The 19,843-nt window shown below is 33.8% G+C and overlaps 1 protein-coding gene across 7 annotated transcripts in view; it reads right to left on the bottom strand.

Annotated features, from left to right (window-relative positions):
* The window catches only part of CEP170 (centrosomal protein 170), a 147,448-nt gene that overhangs the window by 114,782 nt on the left and 12,823 nt on the right, over positions 1-19,843 (bottom strand). Inside the window, exon 2 of one of the 7 annotated variants that reach the window (XM_059940754.1) lies at positions 16,739-16,770. The exons of the other annotated variants lie outside the window; for them this stretch is intronic. The gene's annotated coding sequence lies outside the window, so the exon portion shown is untranslated. The remainder of the gene's footprint in view (positions 1-16,738; positions 16,771-19,843) is intronic. 7 annotated transcript variants of the gene reach the window in all.

Here is a 19,843-nt window from a genome sequence, read left to right on the forward strand (position 1 = left end):
ATCCAGCATATTGGGGGGCACTCAATTTATGCTCATTGCCTTTTCTCCCTCTCCTCCTAATCTTTTCTGCCAAATAATACACTAATGTCGTAATTTGAGACTCAAAATACATCAACCAAACAATAAACATACGTTGAATATCTTCTATGTCAATGTTCTAAAATTATTCACTTAAAGAAATAGTTTAGGGTAAAAATTATGGCAATATAATATGCCTTATAGCTTACTCATAAAATTAAAAATACTATAACCTTTATTTCATACATATTTCAATTCTGAAAAGTACATTTAATGGATCACTGATTAAAATTCCTGTAACACTTTCTCAAAGCACAAATAGTTTTCAGGTCATACTGGGGATCTAATGACTGAAGAGTATGGAGGACCACTGACCTTTGCAAAGATTACAGTCCCAGACCTTATTACATCTCAAGTACAGCCATAAACTATAACCTTTGCCCTATGACTTTGCAATTCCTCCAATTAAAGGTGGGAGTATAACTTCCCATTCCATAACTCTGGGCTCTGCCTCATGACTTGTTTTGGCCAACGGAATGGTGTTAATAGCTGTGATGCAAGTGGAAGCTAAAATGTGCTTGGGCAATTGGGTTTGACCTCTTGTACCTCTGCCATTACCATAGAAAGAACATGCCCTAGCTAGCCCATTACTTCAAGGAGAATGAGACACATGTAGAACAGATGTGTATCTAACACAGAACTTGAAGCAGGCCCTCAGTATATCATTCAACCCTTAGCTGAAAAATAGAATTAGTGTTGTTTTAAGCCATTGAGAGATGTGCAGTGATTTGCTTCATCACTGACTATAATGCACAAAAGGTGAGTATAATTTACTGAAATATAGTATCTTTTTAAAAGTACACTGATAGTCCAATACACTCACTTGAGTATTTTCAGAAATACACAATTGAAATTTTGTTGAAATTGTTCCCTTTTTTCCAGTTTCTTCATCTCAGAATGGTAATATTTATTTGTATAATTAAACCTAAGGCTGTTATGTATTACAGAACTAGAAATTTTAGATAAAGGAAGCTTATTTTAACAAAAAGTCCAACAAGGAGAGAATCTAGCTATAGAAGATGCAAGCTCACTTTTTCTTTGGGAAAAAGGTCAACATCTATAGTTTACCTTTTCACCATCTGGAACAGTTCAGTTTACCCATAGGAGAATCCTCCAATCTCCTCCCGAAGTGGGCAAAAGCACACTGATGATGCTGTGGGAGCCAAGTCAAGAAGAAATAACTGGGGGGAACCTCACCATTCCATGTGAAGAGTTTCTATGTATTTATCTCCTTGGTTAAGCATAGCACCTTATCCCACCCTTGAATGAGCTTGATGGTCACATGTTTAGAGTCTCTCTGATTTAGTATCTTCAGATAATAAACCTCTAATCTTCTGTGGGAATAGGGGTTTGGGCAATGGAGCCTACTAGTTCTTTATATGAACTTCAACTGATTTTCTTGGTTTCAGTCCACCCTGCCTTCCAAGATACCTGGTATCTCACATTCCCAAGCCTTTCCAAGATTCTATGAGAATTCCTTTTTTTCTTTATTTCTTCCTCCCACAGCTCCCCCTCTTCCAAAACTTTCTCAACTTCTCTTCCCAAGTGGCCTCCTCTCATTCTCTTTGTATTAGTGAGACTGGGAAGGAACAGAGAAAACTCCAGGTGCCCTATTCAGTATACTTCTAGAAAACTGCTTCTTTTATCATATGATTTTGAAATAAAATAATATTAAAATAAACTAGTTATTCAAAATATAATAAAATATCTCAATGACCATATATTATCCCAATTTTCTTTAGTGTCATAATCATTGTTTCCTTTTCTTTTTTCCAGATTGACTCAATTATGTTAGCTACTCTTAAGAGAAGTGAATTCTCAATAATAATGTCTGCTCTCCATATCTGTAGTTTGGTTACTTCATTCTAACTGCATTGATTTCAAACTTCAGGATAGATACTATTAAAATTACAAACACCAGCTATGATTCAACAGAAGCTAAATAAAAGGGGCAAAAGTCTCCACAATCATGTTAATCTAATTCTGGATATGCCTCCAAACAACCCCTGGACAAATGAGCATTTTATAGTTCATCAAACAACATATGATACACTAATGTTTCCATACTCTCAGATGAAATGGCTAAAAGAATATTCTTGGTAACTTTATGAATTTGGAAAGAAGCTACGATAAGGAAAACTAATGGATCAGTTCAAACACTTATGTATTTCAAGGTACTTCCTCATAAAACCTTTGTATTAAATTCTCCTATTAAAATGAAAAAAAAAGGAAGCTGGATAAAATAAAAGGATCCATCTTCATGTTATCTATGAGAGAGTCTGTATATGTAAAGACACAAAGAGGTTGAAAGTAAAAAGATAAAACAAGAAATTCCATGTAAACAGGAATCAAAAGAAAGCTGAGGTGGCTATGTTAATGTCAAATAAAATAGATTTTAATTCAAAAAAGCTTACAAAAGACAAAGAAGAACATTATATATTGACAAAAGGTTCAACACAGCAAGAAGATATAAGAACTGCAAACATATACACACCTAACAACAGAACATCAAAATATATGAAGCAAAAATGGACAAAATTAAAAGGATAAGTAGACAGTAGAACAGTAACAGTGAAGACTTCAATGCCCCATTTTCAACTATGAAAAACAACCAGACAAAAGATCAATAAAGAAAGAGAAGACTTGATAACACTATGAACCAATCTGACCTAACAGATACATACAAAACACTCCACTCAACTATAGCAGAATCACATTCTTCTCAAGTGCACAAAGAATATTCTCCATAATAGACCATAATGTTAGGCCTAAAACAAGTCTTAATGAATTTTAAAAGATGGAAATATTACAAAACAACTTTTCTAATCACAATCTAATGAAATTAGAAATCAATAACAACAGGAAAGCTGGAAAATTCTCAATATGTAAAAACTAAACAACACACTCTTTAACAATGAATGGGTAAAAGAAGCAATCATAAGACAATTAAAAAATAAATTGAAACAAATGAAAACAACAATACAGAATAACAAAACTCGTAAGATTTGCTCAAAAGCAGTCCTAATAGAGAAATTTACAGCTGTAACTACTTTTACAAAAAACAAGCGAAAAAAAGATCTCAAATCAATAATCTAAATGCACACCTTAAGGAAACCAAACCCAAAGGTAACTGAAGCAAGAAAATAATAAAGATTACTGTTTCTAGTTGTGGCCTTTCTTTTTTGCTTAAAGAAATCACTTTAACGTTCTTGTAAAGTTTGTTTGGTGGTGCTGAACTCTTTCAGTTTTTGCTTGTTTGTAAAATTTTGATGTATCAAATCTGAATGAGAACCTTGACAGGTAGAGTTTTCTGGGTGGTAGACTTTTCCCTTTCATCACTTTAAGTATATTGTGTCACTTCCTTCTGACCTGCAGAGTTTCTGCTAAAAAATCAGCTCAGTCCCTTATGTGTAACTGTTGCTTATCCTTTGCTGCTTTTAATATCCTCTTTTCAACTTCTGCCATTTTAATTACAATGTATCTTGGTGTGGTCCCCTTTGGGTTGATCCTGTTTGGGACTCTGTACATCCTGGACCTAGATGTCTGTTTCCTTTCCTAGGTTAGGGAAGTTTTCAGCTGTTATATCTTCAAATATGTTCTCTGCCCCTTTCTCTCTCTCTTCTCCTTCAAGGACCCCTATAATGTTAATGTTTTTACACCTGACTTTGTACCAGTGGTCTCTTAATCTATCCTCATTTTAAATTTAAACACTTTTCTGTTGAGCTTGGGTGATTGCCACTACTCTGTCTCCCAGTTTGCTGACTGTTGCTCTGTATCACCTAACCTACTCCTGATTCCTTCTAACGTATTTTAAAATTTCAGTTACATATTCTTCAGCTCTGTTTGCTCTTCACATTTTCTAACTTTTTGCTTAACACCCCACTTACATCAAGGAACAGATCATTCAGACAGCAAATCAATAAGGAAACATTAACCTTAAATGACACATTAAAATGGATGGACTTAATAGATACATATAGAACATTCCATCCAAAAGCAGCAGGATACACATTCTTTTCAAGTGCATGTGAAATATTCTCCAGGATAGGTGACGTGCTAGGCCACAAAATAAGTCTCAGTAAATTTAAGAAAACTGAAGTCATATCAAACATATTTTCCATCAAAATGCTACGAGACTAGGAATCAACTACAAGAAAAAAACTACCCAAACCACAAACAGATGGAGGCTTAACAATATGTTACTAAACAACCAATGGGTCACTTAAGAAATCAAAGAAGAAACCCCCAAATACCTGTAGACAAATGAAAATGAAAACACAATGATCCAAAATCTATGGGATGTAGCCAAAGCAGTTCAAAGATGGAAGTTTATAGTGATACAAGCTTACCTCAGGAAACAAGAAAAGTCTCAAACAACCTAACATTACACCTAAAGGAACTACCAAAAGAAAAGCAATCAAAACCCAAAGTTAGATGAAGGAAAGAAATCATAAAGATCAGAGCAGAAATAAATGAAAAAGGGGCTAAAAAACAATAAAAAAAGATTAAAGAAACTAAAAGCTAGTACTTTGAAAAGATAAACAAAATTGATAAACCTTTAGACAGACTCATCAAGAAAAAAGAGAAAGGATCCAAATCATAAAATCAGAAATGAAAAAGAAGTTACAACCAATGCCACAGAAATTCAAAGGATCATAAAAGGTTACTGTGAACAATATTATGTCAATGAAATAGACAACCTAGAAGAAATGGACAAATTCCCAGAAATGTACAATCTTCCCTATACTGAACTGGGAAGAAACAGAAACGACTGACAGACCAATTACTAGATGAAATTGCATCAGTAATTTAAGAAAAAAAAAAAAACAAAATAAAACCTCCAAACAAAAGTTCAGGACCAAATGGCTTCACAGGCAAATTCTAACAAACATTTAGAAAAGAATTAATACCTATCCTCAAACTATTCCAAAAACTACAGAGGAAGGAACTCTTCCAAACCCATTTTATGAGGCCAACATCACCCTGATAGCAAAACTAGACAAAGACACTACAAAAAAAAAATCACAGGCCAATATCACTGATGAACCCAGATGCAAAAATCCTAAATAAAATATTAGCAAACCAAATCCAACAATACGTTATAAAGATTATACACTGTGATCAAATGGGATTTATCCCAGGGATGCAAGGACTTTTCAATACCTGCAAATCAATGTGATACCACACTAACATACTGAAGAATAAAAACCACATGATCATCTCAATAAATGCAAAAAAAGCTTTTGACAAAATTCAACATTCATTTATGATAAAAACTCTCCAGAAAATGTGTTGGGGGGGAACATACCTCAACATGATAAAGGCCATATATGACAAGCCCACAGCTAACATCAGACTCAACGGTGAAAAGCAGAAAGCATTTCCTTTAAGATCAGGAACAACACAAGGATTCCCACTCTAACCACTTTTATTTAACATAGTTTTGGAAGTCCTAGCCACAACCATCAGAGAAGAAAAAGAAACACGAGGAATCCAAGTCAGAAAGGAAGAAGTAAAACTGTCACTGTTTGCAGACAATGTGATACTACACATAGAAAATCCTAAAGATGTCACCAGAAAACTAATAAAGCTCATTAATGAATCTGGCAAACTTGCAGGATACAAAATTAATATACAAAAATCTGCTGCATTTCTATATATTAATGATGAACTATCAAAAAGAAAAATTAAGAAAACAATTTGATTTCCCATTGTATCAAAAAGAATAAAATACCTAGGAATAAATCTAAGTAGGTAAAAGACCTGTAACCAGAAAACTGTGAACACTGAAGAAAGAAACTGAAAATGATACAAATGAAAAGATATACCATGTTCATGGATTTTAAGAATTTATATTGTTAAAATGTTCATAATGCCAAAAGCAAATAACTAGAATAATTCTAAAATTTGTGTGTTAACACAAAAGACCCTGAATAGCCAAAAGTAATATTGAGACAGAAGAACAAAGCTGGCAGTATCACACTCCCTCATTTCAAACCATACTATAAGGCTGTAGTAATCAAAACAGTATGGCACTGGCCTAAAAAAAGACACATAGATCAATGGAACAGAATAGAGAGCCCAGAAATAAACCCATGCTTATATGGTCAATTAATCTATGACAAAACAGGAAAGAATGTACAGTGGAGAAAAGACAGCCTCTTCAATAAATGGTGTTGATAAACCTGGACAGCTACATGCAAAGGAGTTAAACTGGACTACTGTCTCACATCATATACAAAAATAAACTCAAAATAGATTAAAGACTTGAATGTAAGACCTGAACCCATAAAACTCCTAGAAGAAAACACAGGTAGTACACTCTTTGACACTGGTCTTAGCAATGTTTTCTTGGACATATGTCCTCAAGCAAGGGAAACAAAACAAAAAAATAAACAAGTGTGAGTACATCAAACTAAAACATTGTTGCATTGTGAAGAAAACTATCAACAAAATGAAAAGGCAGCCTATTAAATGGAAGAAGATATTTGCAAACTATGTACCTGATAAAAGGTTATTTAATATCCAAATGATATATCTGATAAAGGGTAAATATACAAAGATCTCATGCAACTCAACATCAACAGGAACATGAAAAGATGCTGAACACTGCTAATCAACAGAGAAATGTAAAGTGAAACCACAATGAGATATCACCTCATACCTGTCAAAATCGCTACCATCAAAAAGACCACAAATAACAAATGTTGGCAAAGATGTCAAGAAAACGGAACCCCTGTCCACTGTTGGTGGGAATATCAATTGGTACAGCTACTTTTTAAAACAGTATGGAGGTTCCTCAAAAAACTCAAAATAAAACTACCATAGGATCCAACAACCCCACTCCTGGGTATGTATCAGAAGCAAACAAAAACACTAATTCAAAAAGACATATTGAAAAAAAACAAAAACAAAAACATACTGAATATATACCCCAACGTTCATAGCAGCATTACTTACAATACTCAAAATATGGAAGCAACCTATGTGTCCATCCATCCAAAGATGAACGAATAAAGAAGACGTGAATATATATTTATATAGAACAAAATACTACTCAGCCATAAAAAAAGAATGAAGTTTTGCCATTTTCAACAACACGTATGGACCTGGAGGATATTAGGCTAAGTGAAACAAGTCAGTGAAAGACAAATACTGTATGATATCACTTATATGTATAAAAATAAACTAGTGAATATAACAAAGAACAAACAGATTCACAGATACAGGGAACAAAGTAGTGGTCACCAGTGAGAGAGAGGAAAGGAAAGGGGGAGGGGCAGAATACGGGTAGGGGATTAAGTGGTACAAACTATTATGTATAATATAAATAAGCCTCAAGGATATATTGTACAGCATCAGGAATATTTTATAATAATTATAAATGGAGTATAATCTGTAAAAATTTTGAATCACTATGTCGTACACCTGAAGCTAATACAATACTGTAAATCAAATATACCTCAATTTTTAAAAAAAAGGAATTAACACCAATTCTTCGTAAACTCTTCCAAAAAACTGAAGAGGGAAGACATCTTAATTCATTCTATGAGGGCAGCAATACCTGATACCAAAGGTAGACATAGAAACTACAAGAAAAGAAAACCACACTAAGATATTACTGATGTAACAATCTTCAACAAAGTACTGGCTAACTGAATTCAGCAGCATATTAAAAAGGATTATATACCATGGCTACATGGGATTTATTCCTGGAATGAAAAGACAGGTCAACATATAAAAATGAATCAAGGTAACAGAGTATAATCATAAAATGAAAGGAAAAAATGATCAGAAATTGCATTAGTTAATTATGCAGACTGATGCAGAAAAAGTATTTGACAATATTCAAAATCCTTTCATGATAAAAACACTCAGTAAAGTAGGAAGAGAAGGAAACTTTTTGAACATGATACAGGCCAAATATGAAAAGCCCACAGCTAAATTCATACTCAATGGTAAGAAACTAAAAACCTGTGCCCCTAAAATCAGGAACAGGAAAAGAACACCTGCTTTCATCATTTCTATTTAACAAAGTACTGGGAGTCCTAGCCAGAGTAATTAGGTAAGAAAGAGAAATTAAAGGCATCAAAATTAAATGGAAGAAGTAAAATCACCTCTGTTCAAAGATAACATGATCTTATATGTAGAAAACACTAAAAAGTCTACCAAAACAACAACAAAACCCACACTACCAGAGCTAATGAATGAATTCAGAGAAATTGCAGGATATAAAATTAAGTAAAAAATCAGTTGCATTTCTAGTTCTTAGCAATGAACAATCTGAGAAAGAAATTAAGAAGAAAATTCCATTTATAACAGCATCAAAAAGAATAAAATATTTAGGAAGATATAACCAAGATGACCCAAGACTTATACCCTGAAAAATAAAAAACACTGCTGAGAGAATTTAAAGGAGACCTAAATAAATTTAAGGATATTCTGTACTCACAGATTTGAAGACCTCACAGATTTGAAGACCTAATATTGTTAGGTGGTAAGACTACCAAAGCAATCTACAAAGTCAGTGTGATCCTTATCAAAATCCCAACAGTACTGTTTGAAGAAAAAGAAAACTCCATTCTATAAGTCATATGGAATCTTGTGGGACCCTGGATAGCCAAAAAAATCCTGAAAAAGAAGAGCAATGTTGAAGAATTCACATTTCCTTATTTCAAAACTTCCTACAAAGTGACAGTAATTACAACAGTATAGTGCTGCATAAAGATAGATCTATATGCTAATGGAACAGAACAGACAGCCCAGAAATAAATCTTCACATATATGGTCTACTGGTTTTCAACAAGGGTGCCAAGAACATTCAATGGGAAAAAGATAGCCTTTGCAACAATTAGTGCTGAAAAAATTGGATACCCACATGCAAAAAAATAAAGTTGTACTCTTACCTAATACCATATACAAAAGTTAACTCAAAATGGATCAAAGACTTAAGCATAAGAGCTAAAACTATGTAAAACTCTTAGAAGGAAAAAGCAGATAAATTGGACTTTATCAGAACTTAACATTTTTGTGTATCAAGGGACACTATGTAGAGAGTGAAAAGAATGGGAGAAAATATTTGCAAATCATTTACCTGGTAAGCGATTCATATCCAGAATATTAATTATTAGGGAAATGCAAATCAGAATCACAATGAGATACCACTTTACACCTATTAGGATGGCTATTATCAAAAAATGAAAATAACAAGTGTTGGTAAGAATGTGGAGAAATTGGAACCCTGTGCATTGCTGGTGGGGATGTGTAAAGGTGTAGCTGTTATGGTTTCTCAAAAAGCTACACAGAGAATTTCCATATCATCCAGCAACTCCACTCCTTGGTACATACTCAAAACAACTGAAAAAATATGGACTCACGCAGATACTTGTACACCAATGTTCACTGCAGCATTATTCACAATAGCCAAAAGGTGGAAACAACCCAAGTGTTTATCAACAGATGAATAAACAAAATATATGTACATATAAGGGAATATTATTCAGTCATAAAAAGAAGTGAAATTCTGACACATGCTACAACATGGATGAATCTTAAAACATATTATATTATGCTAAGTGAAATAAGCCAGAAGCAAAAGGGCAAATACTGTATGATCCACTTATAAGAGGGACCTAAAATAGGCAAATTTATACAGTCAGAAAGTAGGATAGAGATTATAAGGGGCTGAAGGGAGAGAATAAGAAGTTGTTTAATGGGCACAGAATTTCTGTTTGGGATGATGATAAAGTTGTAGAAATAGTGGTGTCGGGCTTCCCTGGTGGCGCAGTGGTTGAGAATCTGCCTGCCAATGCAGGGGACACGGGTTCGAACCCTGGTCTGGGAAGATTCCACATGCCACGGAGCAACTAGGCCCGTGAGCCACAACTACTGAGCGTACGTGTCTGGAGCCTGTGCTCCGCAACAAGAGAGGCCGCGATAGTGAGAGGCCCGCGTACCACGATGAAGAGTGGCCCCCGCTTGCCGCAACTAGAGAAAGCCCTCGCACAGAAACAAAGACCCAACACAGCCAAAAATAAATAATAATAAATTAATTAATTAAAAAAAAAAACACACGAGCTACTACTTAAAAAAAAAAAAAGAAAGAAGTAGTGGTGTCAGTTACACACTGTGAATTTAATGTCACTGAACTGTACACCCTATGGTTAAAATGGTAAATTTTATGTTATATATACTTTACCATGATTTTTAAAAAAGTGTTATTGAAAAAGAAAGGCCACTCAAGTCCTCTCTCTGCCTTGATTCCTCTGTTCTTAAATTGGAGACATAGTAAAACTTTATTTCGCTCAGTTTTGTATTTGGTTTTGTCTATCTTAGAACAAGGTATTTTGGACATTTAAGTTTTCCACAGAATTGAGAATTTTTCCTTAAATCAGGGATTGGCTAACTTTGGCCTTCTGCCTACTTTCTGAATAAAGTTTTAATGAAACACAAAGCTTTTGTATTACAACAGTGGAGTTGAGTAGTTCATACAGAGATCATACAGCTTACAAAGCCTTAAATATTGACTTTCTGGCCCTTTATAGAAAGTCTGCCTTAAAGTATCAACACCAGTTTTTAGTTTTACCATTTTCAATGAAAATATTTTAAAATATATTTCACATTTACCCACCTTTTACAACTCAAAATATTAACTACTGTATTTAACTCTACTAGTAGCTCATGATCATCACTATTATCAATAATTATTAAACTATGCTGTAAAAGTGATTTCATCAGAATATGGGCTGTATCTGTCCTAATACTATCTATTGATAGTTCTGCTTTTCTGAGACCCCGTACTTAACATCGTACATGTTTTTTCTGTCTTCTCGCTTCTCATCAGTATTCATTTTTCACTTTAAGGCCCCATTCCTTCCTGCAAGGCCTTAAAAATAACATAAGTATATTTCAACTAGGCTCAAAATGAACAACAAGAATCTGAATGAGAGCTCCTGTGAATAAACTACATGTGTTTTCATTTGAAAGATAAATTTTGTCACTCCACAAGCTTTAGTTTATTTTTGGATCTTTAGTTGTAGGCAGCAGAATTCTATAGGTGAGATGCTATTGTAAAATAGCATTGCATCTCCCTTCCAAATTAAAGATCAAATTAAATAAGAATACTGAGTTCTTCGAATTCAAAGAAAGGAATTTGATATATCCAGGGTACTACTATATATTATCTGATATAATGGAAGAATTTTATCTGAAGAGGAATTAAGAGACTAAAAGACTGGCCCCAAAACTTACTAGTATAGTTTCAGAGATTAGACCATATGGAGTATGCTTACCCATTAATCATGAACATATAATTAACATGTGTATGGCTTAGGTTTAGATTTAACACGCTAAATAGATTCAGGGTCCTGAGAGTTTTATACGTAATTCTGAAAAATCAAAACTCCAAATACATGTGCATGTGTTTTGGGCATGAGAGAAGGTAAGAGCTTTCATCACAAAAAGTAAAAACTCCAGGAAATCTCACTTAAGAATTACAAATATTAACGTCTATTATTGAGAAATGAATACATTTTCTTGCTTCATTTAAAGCGATTAACAATATAGCTAAAACACAACTCAAGACTCTTCCATTTCCCATAGCATCAATTTCTAACACTGGAATAACTTAATCGAGAAGCCTACAATCTTAGATACGTAGACTAGACATAAAATTCTGTTGTACATTCTATGGGTTATGATGGCATGTATCTATCATTATGGTATCTTAGAGTATCTTCATTGCCCTAAAAACCCTCTACGCTCCTCCTATTCATCCCTCCCTGCACCAACCCCTGGCAACCACTCTTCTTTTTTTTTTTTTAATGCCTCCATACTTTTCTACAACATCATATAATTGGAATCAGACAGTATGTAGCCTTTTCAGATTGCTTTCTTTCACTTAGTAATATGCATTTAAGGTTCCTCTGTATCTTCTCACAGCTTGATAGCTCATTTCTTTTTAATGCTGAATAATATTCCACTCTCTGGATGTATGACAGTTTATCCATTCACCTGTGAAAGGACATCTTAGTTGCTTCCAAGTTTTCGCAGTTATTAATAAAGCTGCTATAAATATCACGTCTTTTTATCCTATCATACTGAGTACCCAAAAGATAAGTGACTAATTTTTAAATAAATGTATAAATTCAGGACTACTATTTCACATTTTCCCCCTACTAAATCCCTAATAGAAAATATCCTCAACACTAAAGGCTCTGCCTCTGACACCTTATATTTCTGAAAATGAAAAAAACATTAGGGATGCATTTCAGCTAAGGACTCAGGATCAAATAAGGTGCAGATATGATTGATCATATGCTATAAAGGCAAAAAAACATCATTTTCTATAATCTTTTACTTATAATAATAGATAGCATTTATTGACCATTTATTATATGCCAGACAGTTCTAAGAACTTCATACACACACATGCACACAGCTTTTTAACGAAAATTATGTAAGTCCTAGAAAGTAGACAAACATTATACAACAGTTACACCAGAGAACTCTTATTTTACAGAGTACCACACAATGAATTAATCTAGTTTTTCTTCATTCATAAAGCATGTACTATGCACTAGTAACAGGGAAAGAGTGATAAGATAGAAAAAGTTCATAATCTCATAGAAGCAAAGATAGACAAACAAAAGCTAAGTAAATGAATAGGACAACTTCAGTGACAATGGGAAGACTGGAACATGAAAAACAAGAACAGCATGATGTAACAGTTCTAAGGTGGTGCTGTTTAGGGTGGGTGGTCCGGGAAACGTGTCTGAGAAAGTGACATATATTTAGAACATACTCAAAAATTCAACTCTGCTGTATAATTAACTTGATATGGGAGAGATAATGAAATACATTCTTGGGAAAAATTTATTCCTTTTAAAATCCCCACCCCCATTTGAGACAGTACAGTTAATCCCATAAATTAAATCCACAGCTGTGCTTTTTTTGGATACCTACCAAGATACTTGTTCATGAGCATGTGAACAAATTCTGTACTGGGAAAACTTCTGCTTTCATATACTCTTGATTATTTTGGAACGACTGCTCCAAATTTTACCTTTATAATCTGCCACATACATTATTAATTAAATCTTGAAAAAACCAAATACATGTAGAGAAAAAACCTAATTTACAACTTTTGCCTAAAACAGCATTAAAAATTTTTTCGTTAAGGAAAATGAAGATGATATTCCAAATATCAATAGTCATATATTCTATATCTGAGTTTACTATATATTTTCAAAAGAAGACTTAGATTTGATGATATACTTTTCTACAAATTGTCTAGGCATTAAAAGTTTCTGCCAAAGGACAGGAATAAAGATACAGACGTAGAGAATGGACTTGAGGACACTGGGAGGGGGAAGGGGAAGCTGGAACGAAGTGAGAGAGTAGCACTGACATATATACACTACCAAATGTAAAATAGCTAGCTAGTGGGAAGCAGCTGCACAGCACAGGGAGATCAGTTCGGTGCTTTGTGACCACCTAGAGGGGTGGGATAAGGAGGGTAGGAGGGAGACGCAAGAGGGAGGGGATATGGGAACATATGTATGCATATAGCTGATTCACTTTGTTATATAGCAGAAACTAACACAACACTGTAAAGCAATTATACTCCAATAAAGATGTTAAAAAAAAAGTTAATATTAAGGATGAAATTTTCCTATTTAAGGACTATTTCAGAGAAATAAGAATATGCATTTCAAAGACACAAAAGGAATTTTTTCAGTTTCTTGTACAACAACACGAAGACAAGGTATTTTTAAAACACCCTTCAAAGCATTAAAAAAAAAAAATCTAAGAAGCAAACACTAAATGATTTATATGTAAATTCCTGTATAAAAAATCAGTTGATCTTCCTTTTGTTCATATAAACATCCTTCTAAAGGAAAAAAAAAAGTTTCTGCCAAGTTTTCTCTGCCAGTTTATGAAAAATGTAAAGGCTGACTTGTTTTCTTTTCTAGAACTGTACAACTTTGTTAAAACATAATTTTGTTGTTTTACACCAACAAATCAAGACTCAGATTCAAATATTTATCAAGTACCTCCTTTGTTCCAGTAACTGTACTAGGTGCTTATACTTTCATACAAGCATGAATGAGACAAAACAAGCATGGGAGAAACATTTTTCCCTTGAAGAAAGCTGAAGTTAAATGACTTAACCAAGGTCACGAATCTAGTAGTAGTAAACAGGAGCTATCTGAATTCAAACCTGGGCTTTCAAATACCAAGTTCAGGGGTTCTTCCACAACTAGTCGCCTTTGTATTTTCCTCAAGTATGCCTTAAAATGATGCTAGTGATGTCAATTCCTATAGAGGAAGATTTGGCTAAAGAGTTTGAATATGACTGAAAAGAACATATTTTTACCTAGTAACATGTTCTGTGACACTATCTTTTTACACAATAAACACTGACAGGTCATGCAAAATTCAATCTATTTTCAATCTACCTCTTAGCTTCCTGCTGGGCTACCAGTAGGTTCCAAGGTTTTCTCCCTGAGAAGTCCATAGACAAGGAAGAATCAATCAATTTATATTAAAATCAGAGACCAAAAATCAGTGATCCATCTAGAGGAATAGTACAAATTCAGTAAATCGGGGTACAGCATAGATCAGAAACCTAGAATTTGAAAGAACAGTAAACTATCTCTAAGCTCAAGGCACAACTATGAATCTGAAAAACTTTGTCAGGTCAACTATTACTAGGAGCAGGAAAAGGTGCACCAAGCTGTCTCAAAGAATTGAAAACAGAACCTACAGGAGGGAGTGACAATGGAAGAAAGCAGCTTGAGTTAAGGGTTTATAAGAGCCTGAAACGCAAATGTTTTTGAGTCACCTTTTTTAGTTCACTCTATGACAACAATGTCTCTTGTTTCTGTCATTCTTCTGTAATGAATTTCAGCATATAACTGCCTTATGTGCCATTTAAAAACTTTTTCTACTCTGATTCGAAAAGATACATGAAGCCCAATGTTCATAGTGGCACTGTTTACAATAGCCAAGAGACGGAAGCAACCTAAATGTCCATCAACAGATGAAAGGATAAGATGTGGTATATATACACAATGGAATAGTACTCAGTTGTAAAAAAGAATGAAATAATGCCATTTGCAGCAACATGGATGGACCTAGAGATTATCACAGTAAGTAAAGTAAGTCAGAAAAAAAGACAAATACCATACGATATCTCTTATATGTGTAATCTAAAATATGATACAAATGAACTTATTTGCAAAACAGAAACAGACTCACAAACATAAAAAAGAAATGTAAGGGTAAGGTGTTACAAAGTGAGAGAGTGGCATGGATATATATACACTACCAAATGTAAAATAGATAGCTAGTGGGAAGCAGCCGCATAGCACAGGGAGATCAGCTCGGTGCTTTGTGACCACCTAGAGGGGTGGGATAGGGAGGGAGGGAGGGAGACGCAAGAGGGAAGAGATATGGGGATATATGTATATGTATAGCTGATTCACTTTGTTGTAAAGTGGAAGCTAACACACCATTGTAAAGCAATTATACTCCAATAAAGATGTTAAAAAAAAAAGAAATGTATGGTTACCAAAGGGGAAAAGGAGTGGAGGAGGAATAAATTAGGAGTTTGGGATTAGCAGATACAAACTATTATGTATAAAACAGATAAACAACAAAGTCCTACTGTACACCACAGGAAACTATGTTAAATATTCTGTAATAAATCATAATATAAAAGAATATTAAAAAGAATATATATATGTATAACTGAATCACTTTTCTATACACCAGAAACTAACACAACATTGTAAATCAACTATACTTCAATGAAAAAAAAAAAAAAGAAAAACTTTTTCTAATTATCATCACTACCTTTTCTCATCTAATTCACTATAAATAAATTGTTTGGGAGGTGGGTATAAATCATTTCCACCACAGTATCAGTACAACACATGAAAACTGAAATCAAAAGAATAACTAAGGGGGCTTCCCTGGTGGCGCAGTGGTTGAGAATCCGCCTGCCGATGCAGGGGACACGGGTTCGAGCCCTGGTCTGGGAGGATCCCACATGCCGCGGAGCGGCTGGGCCCGTGAGCCACAACTACTGAGCCTGCGCGTCTGGAGCCTGTGCTCCGCAACAAGAGAGGTCTCGATGATGAGAGGCCCGCGCACCGCGATGAAGAGTGGCCCCCGCTCGCCGCAACTAGATAAAGCCCTCGCACAGAAACGAAGACCCAACACAGCCAAAAATAAATAAATAAATAAATAAATTTATAAAAAAAAAAAAAGAATAAGAAGTCTCAGAGTATGTTTTAGACAAGTATATATTTTATGAATGCATCACAGAAGCACTTATTCATTGTCTAATAACAAGTTGTTAATTACTAGATTAAATTATGCACTATTTCTTTTTACCTTCATGTTAAATTACAATGCTCATAAATATTACAGTACTGAGCAATAGAACTTTGATGATAGAAGGGTTCTGTATCTACACTGTCCAGTACATAAGCCACAGGCCACATGTGAACTACTGAGCGCTTGAAATATGGCAAATGCATTTAAGATTTATTTTTTTTAATTTTAATTAATTTAAATGTAAATATTCACATACTGCTAGTGGGTACCCTAGCTAGCTCAGCTTTATACAAACAGGAATCACAAAATTACTTACATTAAGGATGGCTTTAGTTAAATACTTCATACCTTTAGAATAAAAACACACAGAACAGGAAGATGAAAAATAATTTATGTTGCAAAGAGAAATTTTGGTCTGATCAAACGAGCATAATGAGCTTCATATTTTTAATCATAAAGGTATACAGAATTCATACAAATTAGTAAATTACATTAAGCAATCAAGCCTATCTTTTGGCTGAAATTTTTCAATAGTCATTTCAACTGTTACTATGTCCGAAAGTCTGTTCTTTCATACTTTATAATTCATTAAACTACTGATGCTTACAGAATTAGGTTCATCATTACCAGAAAACTATGAGGTATGTAATGGTTTTACTGGAAATAATTTGTAGTGTGAATATTTCTGAGAAGGCAATTCTTTCAGCAATTCTTTTAAGAGAGGGTATCTCCAGGCGTAGCTAAAGAATAATTCCCTATTGACATTTATTTCATTTGGAGAAGAGCTTCTGTAAGTTTGAGGATAAAAAGTGGCCAAAATAGATTAAAAGATTATTGGTATTTTTAGGAACAATTATTACTAGGAGATAATACTCTGAACCCAAATGAATATCAGGATATGTGGGGAAAAAGAAAAAAAAAGGTTTACCTTCTGAAAGCTTATTTCCTCAAGCCTTCCTTTCTTTCTCTGCTCAGCCCTCTTCATTTTTTTTTTTTTTTTCCATTTCTATACACCACTGCATACCATACAAACCCTCCAATTCCTCTGGTTCTCTTATTTATTTGTGACTCAATGGAACATAAACAGAAAACTGAAGAATATTCTAAATCTTTCACAGACACAATAAAGATTACTTTAAAAGTACATGGTAACCTTAAATTTTACATAGTGTAAGGCTTTTATTTTTACAAATGAACAAAATGAGACAGTAAGACTAAAGACTTGTCCAATGTCATATAGCTACATAGTAATAGCGCCAAAAGTAAAACGGAGATCAAACCCCTTGTACAAATTATTCCTTTATTTACACCATGTTGACAAAGAGTGTGTGTGTGTGTGTGTGTGTGTGTGTTTATCTTAAGATCAAGAAACAACCTCCAAAGTCATCTAAGACAGAAATAACTAAGCCGTCCTATTTTTCTGAAGCAGATATCTGATGACAGTATTTACTAAAAAAAAATATATGTTTTAATTTGTAAAACAATTTAGGCTTAAAGGTGATTATCTCAAAAAAATGAAGTTGGTTCTCTCCTTCACATGACCCCCATTTTTTCCCCTGCAGTTTTGCAACTTTTGACAGACAAATAGTTTCCTATGACTGCATTAAACAGATAAAATCGTGTCACACTACTAAAGACCAACCTATGGGGTAAATGCCAGCAAAAGGAAAAATATATATTAAATTAATTAATCAGAGTCCTGTTGAGATTTCTATTAAATTTTTTTATTTGAAGTAGTTTACTGCTTCCATTACATGTTCGAGAATCCATAAAAAAGATATAATAATCCTGCATTTCATAGATATCCATTAATTTCTTATTCATAGCCCATGGAGACTTAGATCAGACACTTTCACATGATCAAATAAAAATACTCAAAATATGAAAAGCAGTAAATAATTTTTATTTCCAGTAAGTGCCTAGAGACTCAGATTCATAAATTTCATAATTATTCTTCCCTGCTCTGGACATAAGCCCTTATTCCGTCCTTATTTTTAACACTGATATATTTGATAAAAATTTTGCTTTTGCATCCTTCATTTATTTTGGATCCAACACAGAAGGTTTACTCAAACTCTAATACATTTTTAAGAAGTGATCTTGATCATTATATTTGAATTTTGTCAAATAGTAAACTTACTTTTTAGAGTATATGGTATATATACATTATCAGAGAAAGACTCAAATCTCCTAGTCAGAAAGCAATTTTATAACAGAACTCAGTACCCATATTGGTAAATTTGGATTTCCAAGGCCAAGGTAACTTTTGGATTTTGAGCATGATACCCTTAGACAGCAACTTATTTTAAAAAGTAGCTTTACTAGTTTTAATAAATGTTATTTCCTGTTAAGAAACTATAATCCAGTTCTTAAGACTAGCTCCTTTTACACGCAGCAAAGTTGGAATATAAAAATACAACTGCCTATTAGAATTAAGGATATCTTACCCTTTCAGAATCTATGTCCTTAAAATTAATGAACTTTCAAATAAAGGGAGTAATATATTATCATATGTTTTAAGAGCTTATTCTGTTTTAAAGGTAAGTTTTTGCATTTTGAAAATTTGTTTTACAAAAGAACTGTTAAGAATGTGTTTTAAAATGATTAAAAAGCATGAAAAAAATTTTAAAGCCTTGAAAAAGAAAATAAAGTACAGACAGTATATAATTCACCAAAAAGAGCTTTCCTTCCTTCTGTTTAGTGCTAGGCTTTAAAGACTAGTCTGCTTTTGCTAATCCACATCCTCACCTTTCAACCATTCTTGAATTTACCCTATCTTCTCAAGGTTTACTGAATTTTTGTCCTCTCTCTTCCTCTCAACTGCCTTACTGAATCATGATCAAAAATGTCCTCATACTTGCTAAACCCAATGATCATTAATATTCCTATTACATGACCTCTCAGTATCTGTGACCATTCTTACCTTCTAGAAACATTACCTTGGTTTCTCTGACTTCCGTGGCCACTCCTCAATCTCTTTGAAAGTCTCTACTTTCTCTTTAAATCCGTGTTTTAAGGAGGTTACTTCCCAATACATGTTCGTTTTGAGACTTCTTTGAAGCTACTGGACTTCAAATACGGTTTATTACATTAAGTCACGCATCTAAGTTTCAAGTCAAAACCTCTTTTATAAGATGCAGACCTTAATTACTTATAAATCATTTTCAGTTCCAAGTCCCCACTCACCTGTCAGAATTAATCTGAAAAAAAAAATTGCATCTTTCCATCTTCTGAACAAAATCTGCCTTCCTCCTGTTTTCTCTATCTTGATAAATGGCAGTATCAACCACCCAGGTACTCTCTCTCGCAACCTCCCTTTATTTAGATAAATCACTGATGAAACGTGTACACGAAAACACTTATTTTCTAGTTCCTCAAAAAGACCCCTTCAGCTTGGACTGACTGGGTTGACAACATGGGA

This window comes from Balaenoptera ricei, chromosome 1, assembly GCF_028023285.1.
Source record: "Balaenoptera ricei isolate mBalRic1 chromosome 1, mBalRic1.hap2, whole genome shotgun sequence".
Taxonomy (NCBI): Eukaryota; Metazoa; Chordata; class Mammalia; order Artiodactyla; family Balaenopteridae; genus Balaenoptera; species Balaenoptera ricei.